This window comes from Eretmochelys imbricata, chromosome 4 (assembly GCF_965152235.1).
Source record: "Eretmochelys imbricata isolate rEreImb1 chromosome 4, rEreImb1.hap1, whole genome shotgun sequence".
Taxonomy (NCBI): Eukaryota; Metazoa; Chordata; order Testudines; family Cheloniidae; genus Eretmochelys; species Eretmochelys imbricata.
The window spans coordinates 23,133,880-23,154,531 of NC_135575.1; positions in this window are offsets into that span (position 1 = coordinate 23,133,880).

Genomic DNA, 20,652 nt, shown 5'->3' on the forward strand with positions numbered 1-20,652 from the left:
CTGCATGTAGTTCACCAGGAATGAGCTGCACAGCCCATCATCTTTCTGCTCTTCCCACCAGTCACCTGCAGCACCATGATCAGCTTCCCTCACTGCAAAACACAGCCCCTTCCAGCGTTGCTCTGTGCCTGCCTGAGACTTGCAGTTTGGGGGTGTGTGATGGGGCCTCTGCCCCACACTGGCCCATAAGGGGTTAATAGAGCCCTAGGGAAGCTGCGCAGGAGGCAGCCAATTAGGGTTGGGGAGCTGAGCCACTTCAATCACTCCCTGGAGCTTGAGGAAGGAGGAGGACTGGCTGCCTCGCAGGCTGAAGGCTGCAAGCACCTGGGACAGAGAGCAGTGTGTAGCAGAAGTGACTGTGGCAAGATGCCACCTTAGGATGGTGCACTGGCATACCGAGCTAATCCCCAGGACAGCCAGCAGGAGGTACCACAGTGGTGAGTCGCACCCTGTCACAAGGGGCAATGCCCACTCTGCCCTCCAAATTACGCTCACGTTAAAAAGTGGGGGGCTCTGGCTTCCCTTGTTCTGGCACCAGTGACTGAAAGTACAATATTTACTGAGAGGGGAAAACTGCACCAGTTCCACAGACAGCCTGTTATTTCTCTCAAAGAAAGTGACAGAATATCCCTTGAATCAAATTTAGTTGTTTCCTTCAGTTAAGATTTATTAATGCACCATTCTGTTAGCTTAAGTGGATTTTAGTATGTGTTTGCCATGTTTTTCCCCAGGAAGTTTTCACCCAGGAAGTTTTCCAGTTAGGCTGAGCTTCCTCTTTGATCACAACGCTTGATCTTAGATTATAAACTCCTTGGGTTAGACAGGGGCTTTCCATTTTGAGTGTTTGATACAGTGCCTCGCACAATAAAGTCCTGACCAGGCCTCTAGCTAATATTGCCTTACAAATATTTAATAGTATTGTTGAAAGTTAGTGTACAAATTAGGTCAACTTTAAGGCTTAGGATTTTTGTAGCTCTTTTTAGGATTTTTTGGTAAATCTACGCAAATCACTTGAAATACAGTAAGTTTTTAATTACAAATGAAGAGTCTGTAGCCTTTACGCTAAAGCTGGGAAAACTTTCGGTGGGCTAGGGGGAATGAATACTTTCTCCTGCTGCTGCCGCCTTCATATATCTTACAGTTCTCTGTTTTTATACTGCACTTATCAGTGTGTTATCTGAATGTCAGATACTTCCATGCAGTGGTGGATTAAGAATGGATGGAACGTAACTAAAATGTCTCCACCAAATCCAAGGGACTCCCACAAGAGATTACAGTTTTGCAAAAGTGCTTGTGGTGCTCCCCCTGCCCATGCTACTTCCTGCTCCCCAGCCCCCATGGAAAATGTCCTCTGGGAAATCAACCAAAATATGCAGGTTTGGGGAGGTGGAACCCCTGGTCTACTTTGTGTCTGTCTGTCTTTGACCTCTCCATCCCCATCTACAAAGAAACTTTGTAATTTGAAATTCATGAGGCCCCAGTTCTCTGTTCTGCACCTGGTGCAATCATGAACACCAGAGCAAAGTGGGTATAAAATGCTGACAGATCAGAATGGCAGGATTTAACACCCACTTTGCACTGATATAAATGATGGCCCAGTACAGGGCAATGGAAGAAGAGCCCCATGAAATTTCCACTCCTTTATGTGGTCGATTTCTCCACAGGGCAACAATGGGTTGAAATATTTAAAATCTCCTCTGTAAGCTCTCTTTTCAACAGGAGTGTGAGAACTTGTGGATATTTCTTACTTTACTAATTTTACCACCACCAGAAATGATCCTCCACTAAACCAGTCAAAGTGCGACCTATGTTTACTGTTTAATTGTACAGCAATAACAGCTATAAATACAAAACCAATAATTTATCCCATTGACTGTCAGAAACTAAAAATACAGTAAACTTATTTGGTTTAAAGGCAGATTGTCAGATTTAATCTACAATAAGGTGTCTTTGGAACAAAGAGGACTTAATCAGATGTCTACATGATTATTATTCTTAAGTGTAGGACTGCAAGCCAGAACCTCCTGATTGCTAATCTGAGTTCTGATACTAACTTGCTCTATGGCCCTCGGGCAAGTCACTTAACTTTGCCTAGTTTTCCCAATCTTTTATCTGGGTACCGAGGATTCATTACTTAATGCTTCGAAGTGGCCTATGCTCCAATTAAAAACCTCTGGCTGGCCCATGCCAGCTGACTCAGGTTCACAGGGCTCAAGCTAAGGGGCTGTTAAATTGCAGCGTAGGTGTTCAGACTCAAGCTGGAGCCCAGTTCCCAGATACTATGTATGTAATTTTCATCATTTTATCCCCTTTGGACCTTGGCCTCACTTGGAAAAACATGAGTATTGTTAATGTTAGTTAACAAGTGTAAATTAACATGTTAAAATCCTAGTGGAGGTAAGGCAGTTGTGGTTTTAACACCTGTTAGGTGGTTGAGGTAAACTTCAGACTCTCTCCTTAGGAATTACCTTGAGCTGCTACACATTTAAAACTACAACTGCATTGTGTATGCTAGAATTTTAATGTATTATCACCACACATTCTTCCTAATATAGACATAGGAATAGTCCAATCACTTAAACATGTGCCTAACTTTATTCCTGGGTGTATTCCAAATGCAGTCTATTTAGCCATGTAAGAGGCTCCATTTTTTATGGCTAAAATTAGGCATGTGCTTGTGTGTTCACAGAAGTGGAAGCCTAGTTTCTCTTGCTAAAAAACACCCTTGTAGACATCAGCAGGGGAGCAGAAAAGCCTTATAAAATATTTTCAAAAGAATCCAGAAAAAAGTCAAGCTGCTGTATCAAACTGCAATTTAGGAAAAAACCCTACTTCCTTACATAGTTTGTTCCTCTATAGAGGAACAATTGGCTCAAATATTTAGACTCATTCATAAGCTCCCTTTTCAATAAAAGCGAGGAAAACTTGTGGCTATTTCTTCTGTAACTAATTTTAATAACCCTAGAAATAGTCTTGCACAAAACCAGTCTGTGCAAGATACTTATACAGCCATAGTAATCATAACAAATATAAAGTATGGGCTTACCCCAGAGGAGGGGGAAAGCTAAAAATAAGACAAATATCCAATAAGTTATTTGATTTAACAAGAAACTGTCAGATCAAAGAGTGTTAGCCCAAAATTTAGGCTTTGGAAAAAAAAACAAAAAACAAAAAAACACTTTAATGGGGTAGGACTCACCCAGCGGCACCTCCTGCTGGCTGTCTAGGAATTAGCTCTTTTTACCAGCTCTGGAGCGCCTTCTGCTGGTGTCTCGCCATTGCTGGCCCCCCTGTGTCTGTCCCAGACTCTCCAGGCAATACCCCACAGATCTGGGTCTCCCTAGCTTGCCTCAGCCTATGGGCTATTGCCAGTCACCATCTAGCCCCCTTTCACTGGGGCCAACTGCAGTCTGTATAAGCCAGTCATCATAGGCAAGGGGGGTTTGGACCTCCTGCCTCCACCTACCCTTGGGCTGCCCAGTTGCAACCCCAGTACCTATTTGGTCTTCTACTAGGCCTGAAGCCAGGGGGTAGGTTTCTAGGCCAGAGCTCCCTAGCTCCTCTGGCCTTCCCCCAGCCCTGCTCCATCTCAGTACTTTGGTATGCTCCTAGCAGGCAGACAGGTCTGTCCCTCCCTCTCAACAAGCAAGAGAGAGTATCTCTGTGTTTCTGGCCCACTGCCCTCTTATAAGGGCCAACTGGGCCCTGATTAAGCCAGTCGCGGCCTGATTGGGGCATGGCCCCCAACTGAAGCTGCTTCTCCCAATCAGCCCTGCTTTTCATTCCCTGTCAAAGCCCTCTCCCCGGGCTGTTTTAAGTCTTTTAAGGCAGGAGCAGGTGACCACCTGGCTATATTAACCTAAAACAAATAGAAATGTTTCTTTGAAATTGATAGATTAGAACATCGTGCAAATGCATAAAAATCTGAAAATAAAACTGGCTAGTTTCTTTGGATTGTCCAGCCCAGGAGAAATTCAGGAAGTAAAAACACAGCAGAAATAGTCAAATAGTAAATGAGTTTTCAAATGTATTTGTTTTAATAATATGAAGTGTTGTATGCAACATGGGCAGGGCTTTTTAATATACCAGTGGCACACAGTGGCACTAATTGGCATTGCACACAGTGGCATTAATTGTGCACACAGTGGCATTAAATGCACACAGTGGCATTAATTAAAAATACGTTTATTCCCTTATTAATGTACAAATTTCTATAAACTTGAATGTTAAATACAAACTATGCTTCTTTTCTTCTCTACACCTCCATATGGGTTCAGATATACAATAATAATTGTGAGACTGTATTCTAGAGAATCACTGATATATTTTGAAAATCTAATCTGGCTCTTCAGCATCTGACTTGATAGCTTGATGCTTGAGCTAATAACCTTAAAGTTCTTGTAATTTCATTTAGTCCTACAATCTAAAATTAGGTCTCTGAGGAACAAAGAGGATTTACAAATAGACTGTTATGTAGACAAAATTGATTAAGTGCAGACCTGCAAGCAAGGAACTTCTGATTTCTAATCTGAGTTCCGATACTGACTTGCTCTACTGCCTTGGGCAAGTCTCTTAACTTTATCACCTTACTTTCCCTATCTTTAACCTGGGATAATACTAGTCTACCTCATATGGGTACTGAGGATTCATTACTTAATGCTTCTACAATAATTTTTTTAGATATAAAGTACTGAATGGATATAAAGTACTGCAAACACTCCAGTATATTTATTTATTATTTACTAGGTGGATGAGGTAACCTCTAGGCTCCCTACTCAAGAATTACCTCGAGTTAGCTAACATGTTTAAAACTACAGCTGCCTTGTGTATGTTAGGATTTTAACATTAGTCAATTATCTAGTTAGTTAGTAACAAATCTACCAACATGTGATAGCAACACACCCTCTTTTCCTGTGTCATAGTCAGAGCCCAATCCAGCTCTCACTTAAACTCGTAGCTAACTTTATTCTTGCCTGTAGTCCAAATGAAGTCAGTGGAGCTTCTTGCATGGTTAAAGTTAGGTATGTGTGTATTTGTTTACAGAAGAAGAGCCTTAGGTTTTCTCTTCCTAAAAAGACCCCTTTAGACATTTTCAGGGGAGTAGAAAAAATCTTATAAAAATATTTTTTAAAGAATTCAGCAAAAAACCAAGCTGCTGATTCAAACTGGAATTTAGAAAAAAATTAAAATAAGTTTAGTTGACTGTCCCTTTAACGGTCAAGATATTTCACTCAATCTTTGTAACATCTCATAAAGTAGTACATACACAAAAGTCTTAAGGAGCAGCACTGTCCTTTTCTACACAAAGAGTTTAACTGCTTCTGATTTGTCTATTTCCTCTTGACATGCTGATTCATGCTGGAAGAGAGAGTCTCAGCAGGAGGTGCATTGTGCAGTTAAGGATGGGGGCCTTTTCATGCACAAATAAATGTGGCTCTGATGTTGTGCAGTAATACAGATGCAATTGTAATATAATATAGAAGACTGGCCTCACCCCCACTGGGATAAAGGGAGATGGAAATGGCTGAAAAAAACAAAACAGTGAAATCAAGATAGCAATCCAAAAATCAAATTCCTACGCTAGATGTGTCACTCAATCCAGATTTTAAAACTATTTTAAAAAATGTGTTGTCTTTCAACTTCTCGCATATCAGAGAGAATAAATAGGTGTGTCAAATTTAGTTATTTAGTTGCTCCATGACATTCATCATTTTATATGCACTAAACAGACCACAAGTTAGCAGTGTGCTATTGTAATTGCTACAGAATCTATTCTAAGGCTAAAAACATGTAATATAAATGCCTTATTTGAAATGAATGGCCTTGACATCTATATGAATAGGACTTAGCTTTATTCTATAATATTTTTATTGCTTTTATTAACCTGATTTGGTGCCTTGAGCTTTGACATTCTTCCCTTCATTTTTCCTTGCTTTTTTAATCTGCTGCTTTTATAACTGAATCAAATTAAGCCCCTGATGCTGTAGTTTGTACACAGTCAAAATTTCCCGAACAATTGGAGATTTGCCAGCGTAGGGACTGCATGTTCCAGACCTGAGTTTGGACCTCTAGATCAGTGGTTCTCAATCTTTCCAGACTACTGTATCCCTTTCAGAGGCTTATTTGCCATGCACATCTCAAGTTTCACCTCACTTAAAAAATTACTTGCTTACAAAATCAGACATACAAATACAAAAGTGTCACAGCGTACTATTACTGAAAAATTGCTTACTTTCTAATTTTTACCATATCGTAAAACAATTTTAATATAAATATTGTACTTACATTTCAGTGTATAGTATATAGAGCAGTATAAACCAAGGCATTGTATGAAATTTTAGTTTGTACTGACTTCTCTAGTGCTTTTTATGTAGCCTGTTTTAAAACTAGGCAAAAGCTAGATGAGTTGATGAATCTGCTGGAAAATCTGTGCATACCCTCAGGGGTAAGCATACCGTGGTTGAGAACCACGGCTCAAGGTGAGCAGCAGGATCTTGATTTAAATTCCAGTGTCAATATTTTGATGTGGGACGTTTTGTTTGGTCAGTGGAACTGGCATTGCTGTATTCTTTTCTCTCCTTTCTGGCACTGAGGTAATTGACTCAATTTTTATTTCTGAATGTGCCAACTACATTCTGTTGCATATGTTAGCCATGGAGAATACAAAAAGCAGACCAACCATATGTAGCTACTCCCCATTAAAGCATTAGCGAGACAGATGTAACACTAATGTGGTAGGTGTAAGATATAAAGCAGATTGAATTTACCACTCCTGTCTGGTTAAAAGGGAAAGGCAAGCTGCTGGGGCAGGGGCAGGAATTCTAAAAGTCAGTTGGTTTTAATTCAATACCTTCCCTTCTTTTACATGCATACTATGGACCTAACCCTGCAATCAGATCCATGCCGGCAGAATTCCCCCTGTGTTAATTCCATTTCAGGATAAATAAGTACAATGTTAACACAATATATCTGTTTAATCTGCTTTGATTGTAGATGAGCAATATATATGCAGGGTATGCTTCAGCATTAAAGAAAAAACAGATGGTGTCTCTGTTGTTTGTATTATACTTGTATACAAAATTTTAAGTATGCTATTTTATACAGTTCATATAATATGTGTTAAGAAACCCTACATTAAAGGAACATTAAGGTTGCAAAGTCAAGCATTCAGAAATTCGAAGTGTTAGAAGTAAAGTTAACTCCTCTGTGTGTAACTAGCATGAGGGGAACCTCTCTGGCCTGTGTTATGCAGGAAGTCAGACTAGATGATTAATATGTCCCTTCAGGCCTAATATTTATGAATTTCTGAAGGTTATAGATAGGGTAAGCAGGAGTACCCATTCACAAGAAAAACTGAAATGCAGCAAATTTAAATCAGATAAAAGGAAATAGCCGTATAAATGTCCAATCCTTATATGAATCCTGTTAAGCTTTTTGTCTCAATTATATGTAGTAATGATGAGTCCTACAGGCTAAGGAACACATTCATGGTTATGTGAGAGTAAAACATATTGTACAAGGCGAACAAACTCTCATGTCTCAGGTCTAAACAAATCTATACTCCTGGGGTTATAGAGAAACTTCCCCTGTGGGCAGATAATTCCATATGTTCTTATGACAGTTTAGTGTAAAAGTTCTAAAGGAAATGTTTAAAAGCTATAGTAATCTATACTTTGAATAAGAATAGATGACTCCAGAGGAGCAACATAGCTGAATTCATTCTCTGGGCTTGGTGGCTGTTGATAGAACACTCAAGCTATTATTATCTCAAAGTCAAATTCTGAGCTGGTGTGAAAGGACACAATTCCATTAGCTTCAGTGGGTTTACAGCAGGCTTGAATTCATCCCTCTCTATCTCGGCTGGAGTTTTCATAGGAACCAAGGAAATTAGGAGCCTAACTACTGTTGAACTGTGATGGCATTTGGGTATCTAAGTCTGTTAGGCATTTTTAAAATCCTATGCTAATGCATTTTCAGTATTGTTGAAATGTCTTTCAACTTGATATTTAAGGCCCTCTGAATGTATAGTGTCGCCTAGTTCTGCAAATAATGTAAATTTGCTGTGGGACCATTTAATACAGTAAAGAGATGAATGGGTGAATTGGTACTTAAGTTCAACTAGAGTATTTTCTTTTTAATTGTTTGCTCTAGTTTATTATATGTTTCTAGTGTTTTAGGTTCATTTTAAAGTGAAGGTATTAAAAAGAAAAGTTACCTGAGCAGGATCATATAGAACAGGGATATAAATAGGGCCTGACAGAGGGAAAAATTATAAAAAACATTAAATAATTGTTTTTAAATAGTACTAATAATCATAATTTGAAAATGTTTAATGATACTTTTATCACTGTTTCTTCATTGAGATTTAAGATTTCATTTGGTTCCGGTTTAAGTGATCATTTTGCTTAAACTTTGGTCCCAGCATAGTTTAACTAGATTATTATGGCAAAAGTAGGATACCTATTTTTGCCTAATGTGATTTCCGCAAATATATGGTGCATATTTGAATATCTCATGCTGTATGAACATGCAGATAGGTATGATCCAAAACTGGGGCCCCTCACTGCTGTTATAAGACAAATATGTAATAATATAGAGTTGCCTTTCTTTCAGTGTGGGATCTGTGAACCTTTGCCTCCCCTGCCTCCTTTTCATTAAAAATTGAATAGCTAATGTAATACTGACAAGTCAGGAAATTCAAATTTATGGTCCTCATAGCAATTGGAACTCACAGCCACATTGCTTATCCATTAAATGTTCAGCCAGAGATGATATCAGGAAACACTGCCTCTGTTGTCTAGGGTACTTATATGGCCCCCATTCCTGAAGCATATGAGTGTCTCAGTCTTTAATGTATTTATCCTCATCTATGCTGAGTTACAGGGGTGTGTGTGTCATCAACTAGATTCTTCAGAGGACTTTTGCTTGGACCAGGCTTGTGTTGACTTGTCTGAAACTGCAGTGCCATCTAGTGGTATGAGTATTATAATTATTGTAGGTTTCATGTTAGTCTGTATCAGCAAAAACAAGGAGGAGTCCTTGTGGCACTTTAGAGACTAACAAATTTATTTGGGCATAAGCTTTCAAGCTTTCCAAAATCAGAAACTACTGTGCTGTATCTATCTAAGGCTTTGTCTACCCTGGCAAATGAAAGACACAACTTTTGTCATTCAGAGGTGTTAAACCCCTCCTCCCACTCCCAAAAGACAAAAGTTTTGTCAACGACAAGCACCAGTGTGAACAGTGCTTTGTGGGGTTGGAAGTTTTTTGTCGGCAGGAGAGCCTCTCCTGCCAACAAATACCGGCTACACTGTGCGCCTTTTAGCAGCACGGCTGCGGTGGCACAGCCGTGTCGCTGAAAGCTGTGTAGTGTAGACATGGTCTCAGTTTCACCAGGTTAAATCCAGAGTAACACTGGATTTACAACAGATGCATATGAGATCAGACTCTTCCCCCAGTACCTTACCTTTCAAGAGTTTCACAGCTCATGCCGGTAGTGTTTTCTTTTGTTTAAAATGTAAATATGCAAGTAAAATTTCAGTATAACAACGTGAGGTTGCTTTCTGTTACCACTTTTGGGACTAATGAAAGGACCTCGTAGAATTATCTTAGGCACTGTGGAAAGGAACTCTCACACCAATGGAAATTATTTGAAAGGCCTCTGACATTATTATCCACAGATACAGTTATTACTAAACAACCAGGATGCACCCCATGTCCCAACTCAAAAAGTAATTGTCACCACTGCTGTGTGAGCTCCATTTGATGGTGATCCTGAGATAATGTCATAGTCGTGTATAACTGTAATGGTAATTATTTTGCCTCCTATTATAAGGCTGAGATGGGACAAGGAGAAGGTACTGGGATCCAGATTAGGTTTGGGCTTGGGTTGTTGTAGAATTAGATTTCTCTACAAACTTCCAAAAGCTTGAAAAATAAGAATAAACATGTTGAAAAAATATCTTGATGGTAACCTGTCAATCAGAGAGTGCTCTGATATTCTGTAATTAGAGCTTTTTTCTCTCTGAAGTTAGTGAGTCTTTTCCCCCTCATCCACCGCTAATGATTACATTACCCGAAGAGGCAGTTGAAATGAAGGAAACTGTTGTGGAGGAAATGGCGCTGCTTGTGAAGGAAACTGCGATGGAAACCTTGGGTGATTCCTACGCCACAGTGGAAAATACAAAGCATTGTCAATATCAGTAAATTCGGACTCAGGATTATAAATAGTTTTGAGTCCATTTTAAAGCTAAGAAATTAAATGCAGAAAGTTAACAATAAGCAGGAGGTTTACCTCTCCCCTGGCACTTCTATCACTCTCATCCAGCTTTGGAAAACAAAAGAAGATATCATTAAATCTTACCCTTACGTAGAGCACCTTTCATCCCAATACCTATAAAATAATTACAAAGTACACCCTTCTAGCTTTAATTAAAGTTCCACATATCCAACAGCAAAGGAGAGACATTTTAAAAGAGGAACTCATTGGAACTTCAGTGGAATTCACCCTTGTACATCAGGAAACCTGCTTCCTGAAAGGTGAAATGTGCAGTGCTGATGACCCATGGGAGGGATTCCTTGCTGGTGCTTGTGATCTATTTGCTTGTTGTCGGTAAAGCTTTGAGGTAGAAGAGGAATAACATAAGAAACTATTTCTTTACCATCTATCAGGTTTAGAAAAAAATGTATTTTAAGGAAGTTCTTCCAATAATGAGAAGCAACATAGTTTCCATTTCTAGTCGTCCAATATTTGTATAGCTGCGTGTTCACTACTGACAGGGACTGGTACAGCAATGGCCATGCTCAGAACACAGGAGAGAAATAGAAATCTCATTCTGGTGGAGTAACCAATGAAAATGGAGATTAGAAATAAATAAATGTGACTCAGTAGTTTTGGAGAAAGGAGAAGAGGATGCTGTCCTGTGAGTAGGGCACCAGAATATGGAATCAGGCAACGTGAATTCTGTCATATTTCTGCCTGTGTCTTGCTGTGTGACCTTGAGCAAGTCACGTAATCCCTGTCCCTTGGTTTCCCCATCTGTAAAGTGGGGCTAACATATGATAACAAATGCTCTGCAATTTAAAAATGAAAAGAGCTATATTAAGGGTTAAGCATTATTTTAAATTATTTGAGCAGAGTTAACTTAAACCCTACCCAGACTACTACTTACAATGTTAAATTCCTTAGCAAAATTTATAAGAGTGAGTAACTTGGCGTTGGTCCACACTTTGCAATTTTTAAGGCATGCTTCTCCTGTGTAACTGCACTATATTCAAGCCCTGACCCTGACTGACCGTTTTAGAGACTCCAGCAGGGCCTGTGGAAAATGTAGAAAGGACACACTAACATCTGAAAAAGCTCAGTGTGCCTAGTAAAATGTGGGCGTTCTCTGCGGATATTATTGCCGCAGTAGTTGAGGGAAATTAATTGGAAAGTCATCCACTGCAAGGCACTGAGTGCTGTCAACGTCGCCTCAATTGAGACTTGAGCACACAGAGCCCCTGGTGGCTGGCACAAAGTATCTCACAGGACCTCGCCCTAAATTTAGACCTTTTACATATTCATCATCATCACTAATTTAAGATCTGGTCCAGTGCTTTCTGAAAATTCACACATACTGCATCCCCTGAATTTCCCTCAGATATTGTGGCAGTAATACCTTCAAAGAGCTCCGATGTGTAAGTTAATCAAACTGCGTTGTTGCAGATGTTCTTTAATTTTTCTCCACAAATGGCCCTGAATCTAGTTAAACTCTCTGACCTATGATTCCTTTGTTCATGTTGGTTCCTATCCAGAATATTGGAGTTATAGATAATTGCCAGTTTCCAACATTTTGGAATATCTCCTAAATCTAAAAGGACTGGCTGATTTTCTTGCTTACTTCCTTTATGCTCATAGATTAATGTTACATAGATCTCTTTCTTTGTCTGCTTTTAGAGCGACAGAGATGTGATGTGTGTGGCTAATAATGCCACAGTTCTATCACTTCCCTGAACAACTGGAAACTAGCAAGAAACAGAAGCCAAGGTTTTCAAAAGTGACTAGTGATTATGGATGCCCAGCGTGAGACACCTTAAGTCCTGATTTTCAGAGGGTGAGTTCTTAGCACTTTTTGAAAATCAGGCCCCTTTAAGGCATCTCAATGCATAAATTTATGTACTCAGAATTGCTAGTCACTTTTGAAAACATTAGCTGAGTCAATGAGGTAAGAGCTCTTAGTTAAGTTAAATCCAACTGTCCTGCTTGTAAGCTTGCTGACTTGTCAACTTTACTACAGGTTACTCATATTTAATTTGTGGGATGGCAGTCTCCCGTATGCTATTGTAAATGTGCTAATGCTCATCCAGAGGTTCTGAACCTCTTCACCTCGTGCACCAGAACCGGTCATTCTTTGTCTATTGCATCATTTATATTTTTTGGTGGGGGGGGGGCGAAGGAATGCTTAATTTTCATTGAGATTTTCTGCTATTTGTTTCTCATTATTTCTGTTCCTTCTCTTCTGAAGCTTTTTCTAATGTTACCATCCTTTCCTCCTCCCATCTAATGCCCATTGAGATCCTACATATAAAATTAATGTCTAATAATTATTTAAACTCATCCCAAATTAGACGATAATACTTGCATTACCTTGGCCTGGCAGGGTGATCACTGCAACACTCAAGAAATCAGCTTGTCCCAGTGAAGTCTGCATGTGCCTAGCTAGTATTTAAATGCTGTTTCTAATGCCTTGGCTTTAATCAGAAAACCACAGTTCACCATGAATCACAAATTCTTAATACCTGTTGGAGAGTTAGTTTAATTTCTTGTCAACTGCTAAGATTACAGAAATCCCAGAGACTCACACTGGAGCATGTTAAAGGGCTGGTAAAGGAAATGCATGCAGAGGTTATTGCATGCACAGCATGTTTTATGATGTTCTCAGTATTGGTGTGTTCTGACTTATGGAAAAAGACTTCAGAAGCTGATCTCGCTTGCATGGGTACAGCCACCCTGCCTAGGTGCTCAGCATGATGGGACTGCTTGCCCAAATGATCACTTGTGGCTGGTGTTGGATTCCCCAGTCTCCTTGTTATTGGGGCAGGAGTAATAAAGCGTTGCTATCCTTGTGCGAACCGAGGGCAGCAGAACTGTACCTGGCATATCACAATGGAGGGACTCACCCTCAACTGAACAGCACCTGCTAGGCAGGGGACATAGGCTCCAAAGCCCAAGGAGTTGAGAGAGGGTGTGGACAGGTACTTGTACCTGGTGGTGTGGGCCCTGTTTAAGGGTCGTAGACACCATATGACTCTTCCTCTCTCCATGGTATAATAAAAAAGCTAATTTAGACTGAATTTAGAGTCTTGTTACACCCTGCAGAGCTGAAATCACTGATACCTAGGTCTAAGTATTAGACGTACTTTGGGACTGTGTCTCTGTTGCAAGAGACTGCCCAGTGTGCACCAGCAGTGAGGCTCCCCCACTAACAGCTGAAATCATTGAGAGCTGTGTTAAGTGGTGGTGGGCCCTGAAGACATCTTGGCGAGGGGCTAGCAGGGTGGCTGGCGGAGAGGCGTGACCAGCAGGGCGGCTGGTGGAGAGGCATGGCAAGTGGCTAGCAGGTCCCTGCAGAGGCGTAGCAATTGGCCATTGGGCAACGAGCAAGTGCCTGAGTAGTGCAGCATGTAAGGTGCCTCCTTGGTGCCCCCCACCCCCGTCTTCCACACAGGGTGGGAGGTAAACTCTGCAGATGAACCTCTGAACTCTGGGGCTGCACTGGCCAAGGGCAGCAACTGTGAGTGGAGTACAGAGAAAGGATGGGCTTGTTAAAGGAACTTTTGGGTTGCTGGACTTAAGACCCTGAGGGGAAAAGGACACTGCCCAACTTACTTGGGGATGGGTCTTTTGCTCATGGTTTGTGTTTATGAGCTCTAGTTGCAGCGTTTTCCCAAATTAATGCTGAGTTAATTCCCTCCTTTTATTAAAAGTTTTTGCTACACACAGACTCTGTGCTTGGAAGAGGGGAAATATTGCCTCTTAGAGGTGCCCAGGGGATGGTATGTAATTGTCCCAGGTCAGTGGGTGGGGGCTCGAGCTGGTTTTGTGTTGTATTGGTGAAAAGGAATCCCTAGATACTGAACCTGGTCCTTGTTGCTGCTGGCTTCACCTGGCAGAAGGGTTACATATGAATGTACATATATTTTAAAAAATCCTCACAACCTTAGCATTTGCTTGGACTTGTATCTTTCTTGATAGATGAAGAGAAATTATGTATTGGTTGAATTCAATAGTTAAAAATAAATAGTTTTAATAAATGAACAAACCAAAAACTATTCTGAGGAGGGGAACTATCACTCGGGGTGGGATTTTCAAAAGCACTCAGCATGAACGTAACTTTGCTTTCCTCTGAAGGTGACACCACAGTGCTTAATTGTAATGAAAGTGGTGCTGGGGCTCAAGCAATTCTTTACTTTCATAACTGTTGCGGCAAGACCAGAGGTGCCAGGGCAATGAACTGCCAAGCCCAGAAGTTCCCGGGCTCAGCCCTGGCAAGCCCTGGCACAAATTAAGCACTGGCCAACATACATTGACTTCAGTTGGAGTGGAGTGAGGCAATTGACTCCAATAGGAACAGAGTTGGGCCAATACTGAACAATTTGAAAATCCCACCCCCGCTTTCCAGTTTTTGATTAATTGGAGTAGAATTTATACCTAACTCTGATAGGACAGGAAGTGAAATATATGATGGAATATATTAAAAATATTATAATGAGAATTAATGATTATTCTGATATTAGGCGTAGTGTAGAGATCAGGACCTGATTCTAACTCGGGAGTTACCATATTGAAGTCAGCAGGGTTACACTGGTGTAAAAGTGGAGTGGAAACAGAATTAGACCCCATCTATGTAAAAATGTACTTCTAGTTGCATTTCTCATGACTAGACATTTCTGTGAAGGACATAGAGCTTAATGGAATGCAAGTGATTTTGAAGCTTGTAATTGAGTAGACAGTTGAGAGTGGGGAACGTAGTAATTATACAAAGCCATTTTACAAAGTTTTTATTAAAGATGATTTGGTAGGCTCAGTACAGATCAAAACGTTGGATTTTTTACCTCACTGCCTGTTAAGAATTAATGTTGAAATGATTATAATCAATCGGAAAGTCAAGTGTGCTGTGGATAAGCCTCTTTAATCTGTCTGTCTATCCTTAGTTTTAAACTGCTGTCTATTGCCAAAATATCTGAGTGCCTTCCATGTAAAGTAGATAGCGATAGTGTAGTCCTCTGTAGACTTCACAGGGTCTCTGGCTCTTCTCCCCAGTGGGCTAAAATCTCTGCATAGGACAAGATTTTGTTTTTGACTCTTTTTAGATTTCATTAACTTACTTTTTTCCCCCTTTAGACTGATTTATTTCAGTTTGTGTTGTTTTTAATATTTATTTATGGGTTGGTTGGGTGTTTTGGGTCAAAAAGGGTCTCAAGTGTTGTAGCACAATCTCATCCCACTCATTTTGGAGTCGTGGGACCAGATCCTCTCAAGACTGGTCCATCTGTTCCCAGTGCAGTTTGGTCAGGGGATGAGCCAAGGGAAACTGCAAAGGTGGCATAATCAGGTGCTGGGCTGGTCCCATTGAGAACTTAGAGTAGCCTCAGGGCTGTTCTATCATACACTGGTTTCAGTAACCCCACAGGGGTTTGTACTAAATGTTTGGGCAATCCAGTAAAGTTGGTTATGTCATGACTGGGACAAGGGTGTTCAGACCTAGTGGTTGGAGCAGGAGTTGGGAGTCAGGCTGAGTCAGATACTGGGAAGTCAGAGTCTAAGTCAGGACAGAGGGCAAACTGAGAGTCAGACATTGGGTAGGGTCAGGTTACGAGGAGATCAGGGTCAGGCACCAGATTACAGATAGTAATTGAAGAGCAAAGCTAAGGACAAACTAGGGTCAGAAGCCGAAATATCGGGTCTGGAGCATAGACAGGCAGGCACACACAGCTTCCTATCATGGCTTCCTGATTTAAGTACTGGTACCAGCCAATCAGTGGGCTGTGAGAGAGTGCCACTCAGGTCCTGCTGGGGTGTACTTCCTGCCAAGCCCAGCCTCACAGAGTCCTCCTATGGGAGCCCAGCCTTAGCCTGCTGCGGCAATGCAGGGCCCTCAGCATCACAGAACCTCCCAGGTTCCAGCACTGCAAGTTTTTACAGGTTAATTACCTTCACTGTTAAAAACGTCCACCTTATTTCCAGTCTGAATTCGTCTAGCTTCAACTTCCAGCCACTGGCACATTATACCTTTCTCTGAGCCCATTGTCAAAAATTTGTTTCCCATGTAGCTACATATAGATGGTAATCAAGTCACCCCTTAATCTTCTCTTTGTTAAGCTAAATAGATTGAGCTACATGAGGCTATCACTGTAACCCTTTAATCATTCTTGTGGCTCTTCTCTGAACCCTTTCCAGTTTTTCAACATTCTTCTTGAATTGTGGATACTAGAACTCGACAGTGTTCCAGCAGTGGTTGAACCAGTGCCAAATACAGAAGTAAAATAACATTTCTATTCCTACCCGGGATTCCTCTTTTTATGCATCCAAGGATTGCATTAGCCCTTTTGGCTACGTCGTCACACTAGGAGCTCATGTTCGGCTGATTATCCACCACAACCCCGAAATCTTTTTTCAGTTTCCTGGGATAGACTCATCCCTCCTGTAAGTATCGCCTACCTAGCCTATTTAGCCATATTAAAACACACATTGTTTGCTTGCGCCCAGCTTACCGAGCGATCCGGCTCGCTCTGTATCAGTGACCTGTCCTCTTCATTGTTTACCGCTCCCCCAATTTTTGTGTCACAGTGCCCTCTTTCTGTTCAGATGTTCTGCACCTTTGGGGCTATAGAGGGGCCATGAAGCTATTTGTACTACCTCTCTGTGACCTGGAAGGTTACAGGAGGCTTCCTTCCTCATAACCTCTATAAATCTCCCCCTTCCACCAGGTGTGGGTTACAGCGTTTGGTGTGGGATGGAGTGGTGGTGGTAGGAGGATTTAGCTGCTTTAGAGAGCAGGATAGATCCTTTATGTATAATTATTTCATAGAAGTGTCAACAAACTATGCCTCTAATTCACTGAAGCTGGTTAGGTGACTCATAGCAGTGGAAAGAGTAGACAAGTAATGGTATACTGTGGTCAGACAGAAACAAAAATACAGACAGAAAATTATATCCTCTATAAGAGATTTCAAGCTAAGAGTCCCATGGAAGGGGACACATAGGCAATGTGCTCTGTAAAAGTAATATGCTTATAAGAAGCACACGAGATTTTTTTTAGGGGAAAGGCAAAACACCATGTTTATTGAAGATACAACAATTAGCATATGCATTTAATTACACCACACACACACACACTCACTCACTCTCTGTTCTGCCAGTTGGTGTTATAGTTACCAGTTCAGAGTCTGGATCAATCTAGTGGCCAGCTAGGTTGATCATGGATAGGAAGGAGTTGGGTTCTGTCAGTTACGACATGATGCTTTGAGGAAGTCTTGGCAGGATGAACCCAAAGTTTTATGGCAAGGCACCCTGTTTATGTAGTGATTTTTTTTTTATTGGGACCAATGAGTTTTGCACCGTTATGCTGTAATTAATTGTTGTTTGATGAGTGCTTGGTTTTTTTTTAATTGTTTTTTTTAAATTTTTTATTACAGTTATTTTGTTTTTTATTGATAGGTGCTTGTTTTATTTTTAAAGTTGTTAATTTGCCTTTTTTGGACATTTTACTAGGGGCGTGTTGCAGCCTTATGGTGCCCTTGCGTTTGTGTGTGTGTGTGTATATTTGGTTTAGTGATAGCTTTTATACTTTTTTTTTACCCACATATTTTTTATTTACATATAAAACAGAATTAATTTACACAGAACATTTTAAACAGGAACATTAAGTTGCATTGCACAAGAAAACAATTATGGCATTTTTAAATTTATTTTAAAATTGCTATGGCTACAATAAGGTAATGACCTTAAAACATTTGTTACTGCCTTAAAATCAGCCAGACACAGATTCTGGCTGATGCATTTTTACCAAATGGCCCATTAGGCTGTTCCTTTTTGCTATTTAAAAAGGGTGGCTGGCAGGATGTGATTAAATTATACACCAATACATACCAATACATGCTACATTATTATTTTTTATTTTAAATTATACAAAATACAAACATAAAATTTTATTTCTATATGTCCCCCTTTTGGCCCCTCAAGAACAATTTTGAGTGGGTCATATTTTATACTATTGTTTTATAGCAATATATTGAGACAATTAAACTTGTGGTTGGAATTTAACAAACTTTTTTGTGTTTAATAGCACATACAACACATTTTTACCAAGCAAACACAGGACAATATTAACACAATTAATAATGGGTGAAACATAATAGATAATATGCTTTTAAAGGTTGGGGACCAGCCTTTAAAAACGTTGTACCAGTGATAGGCTGTTAGGTTTTTTTTTTTTTTTTTTTTAGATTTAGCAATTTTTAGCATGTTTTTATTTGTATGTAATATTTGAACGACACACTTTTTTATATTTTTTTGTGTATGTTGTAAAAATTGAGTTATTTTTGTTTTTGATAACAAGTGCTTAGTTAGATTGTTCTAATTTAGGCTAAGGGTAACAGAAATTAACAGGGGCAGTGGTTATAGTGCTTTGTGCTTTTTTTATTTTTGGTAGATAGTATGTGTGATTGCTAGTATATAATTCACGGGCATTACATTTATTTATTGACTGATATTTGTATTTTTTTTAAATACTGTTTTTAGGATGTAACACATACACATTGTTTGTTGTATAAAACGCGTTACATTTTTAGTTTGTTTTGCACATGTTTTTAATGAGGTATTTTTGCTACATGGTTTTGTGGTGACAGGTAGGTTCAAGCACACCCATTTTTGAGGGCTTTATTTTGTACATTTTTGGGTATTTAATTTTTTTTTTTTTAGTTTATTGATTTATAACCCGGGGTAGCCAAAAGGATTTTATGGTTAATTTTGGGAGCGGGCTTACATTTTATATTTTTCTTTTTATAGATTTTTGGTGAGTAATTTTAATAATAATTTTACCTAATAACAAATTAGCCTTAATTATGCTGGAAACATATTGCATTTATTAATATTTGTAGGTGTTAAATAAGGATTTTTTTTATTGTTTTAAAAGATGCGTTAATACCTGAACATTTTTAGATTTACCCAAAACATTTTGTGTGTCACTTTAGCATTAAGTGATGCTAAATTAAGAATTTGCATTTTAGTACATTTTATGGCTAAGACAGTTTTATTTTTTAATTGTTTTTTTTGTTTATATAGCAGCGAGGAGGTGGTGTTTAGCCACCGCCACATATTTTATGCTTGAGATTTTTTTTAGATTTATTTGTACTAAGTTTATAGTGGTATTTGCCTGCTTGTGCATGAGACTATTTTGAAGTTGTGACAAGGAACTTAATTTATTTTTAATTACCTTTAGGTTTATAGTATTTATAATTTTTGCTTTAAAACCAATTTTTTTTAATATGGTGTTTGCTACATGAGAATTTTTTGATTTTTGCCTTTTTGCAATATTGTTTTTGTAAATATAGTTAAAATGCTTTTTTTTTGGTTAATGCAGTAGGTTGTTTTTTTTTGTAACATAATATATAACAATGCTAGCAATAAGACAAACAACACAAGATAAAAGACAAAACACTTTTTTTTGTGTGCAACAGATGGTATTTTGGGTTGTTTGTTAGCTGGTACCAACTTTTTTTAAAGTTTTGAAAGACAAAAAGAACCCTTTTGGGGTGGCAGATTATTGCTTACATTTTTTTTTTAATAAATATTTTTGCTGATTGCAGGCAAAACAGAGGAATTACCCTCACACTTTGTTGTGTTTTTGTTTTATAGGCAGGCCATGTTTTAATGGCTTTTATAGTTATTACATTTATGAGGGAGGGTAAAAAACCCAGTAAGGATTGCTGCTTTATTAACCTTGGTCAAAGAAATATATATCATGAGTTAATGTACAGTACAGACCAAAACTGGCAGATCACCTCTGGGGGTGCTGAACTGCTAAGGAAGAAAGTTAAAGTGATGGTGATGACACTTTTAAAGAGGTCACTTGAAACATAATGCATGCTATATTTTGTCTTCTCACCTCATGATTAGTTTAAAATAATACTTAAATTAAACATTTGTGCTGATGCCTGTTCTTTTAAACAAGGTTTTAAAAAAATAACAAATCCAAACACACTTTTATTTCATGCTTTCTTTCTTAGAATATTAAGAAACTAGCAATACAGTACATTGACAATAAAATAAAGTTGTCTTATTTCTAGTTTTCTGCAGTATACCACACAATTCACACTATATGTGTTGACTTGAAGAACGGTATGCTGAACAGTTCTATCATGTGCACAAATCTTTCTATTGTGTGTACAGAGAGATATTATGGATTGTTAAACTCCAGGCAGGAAACAAATGTTTAGATATGTCACGCAAGAAGTTCTTTAATTCTGCTACTGTTCATTGATTTAGAATTTTTATTTGTTTGTTTTTCTTTGGGAGTAACCCTGTCAAGCTACAAAAATCTTTATGTAAGCTTTCTGTTCAAAAGTGTTAATCTATCAGTATCATGGAAATATAATGGCTTCACAGAT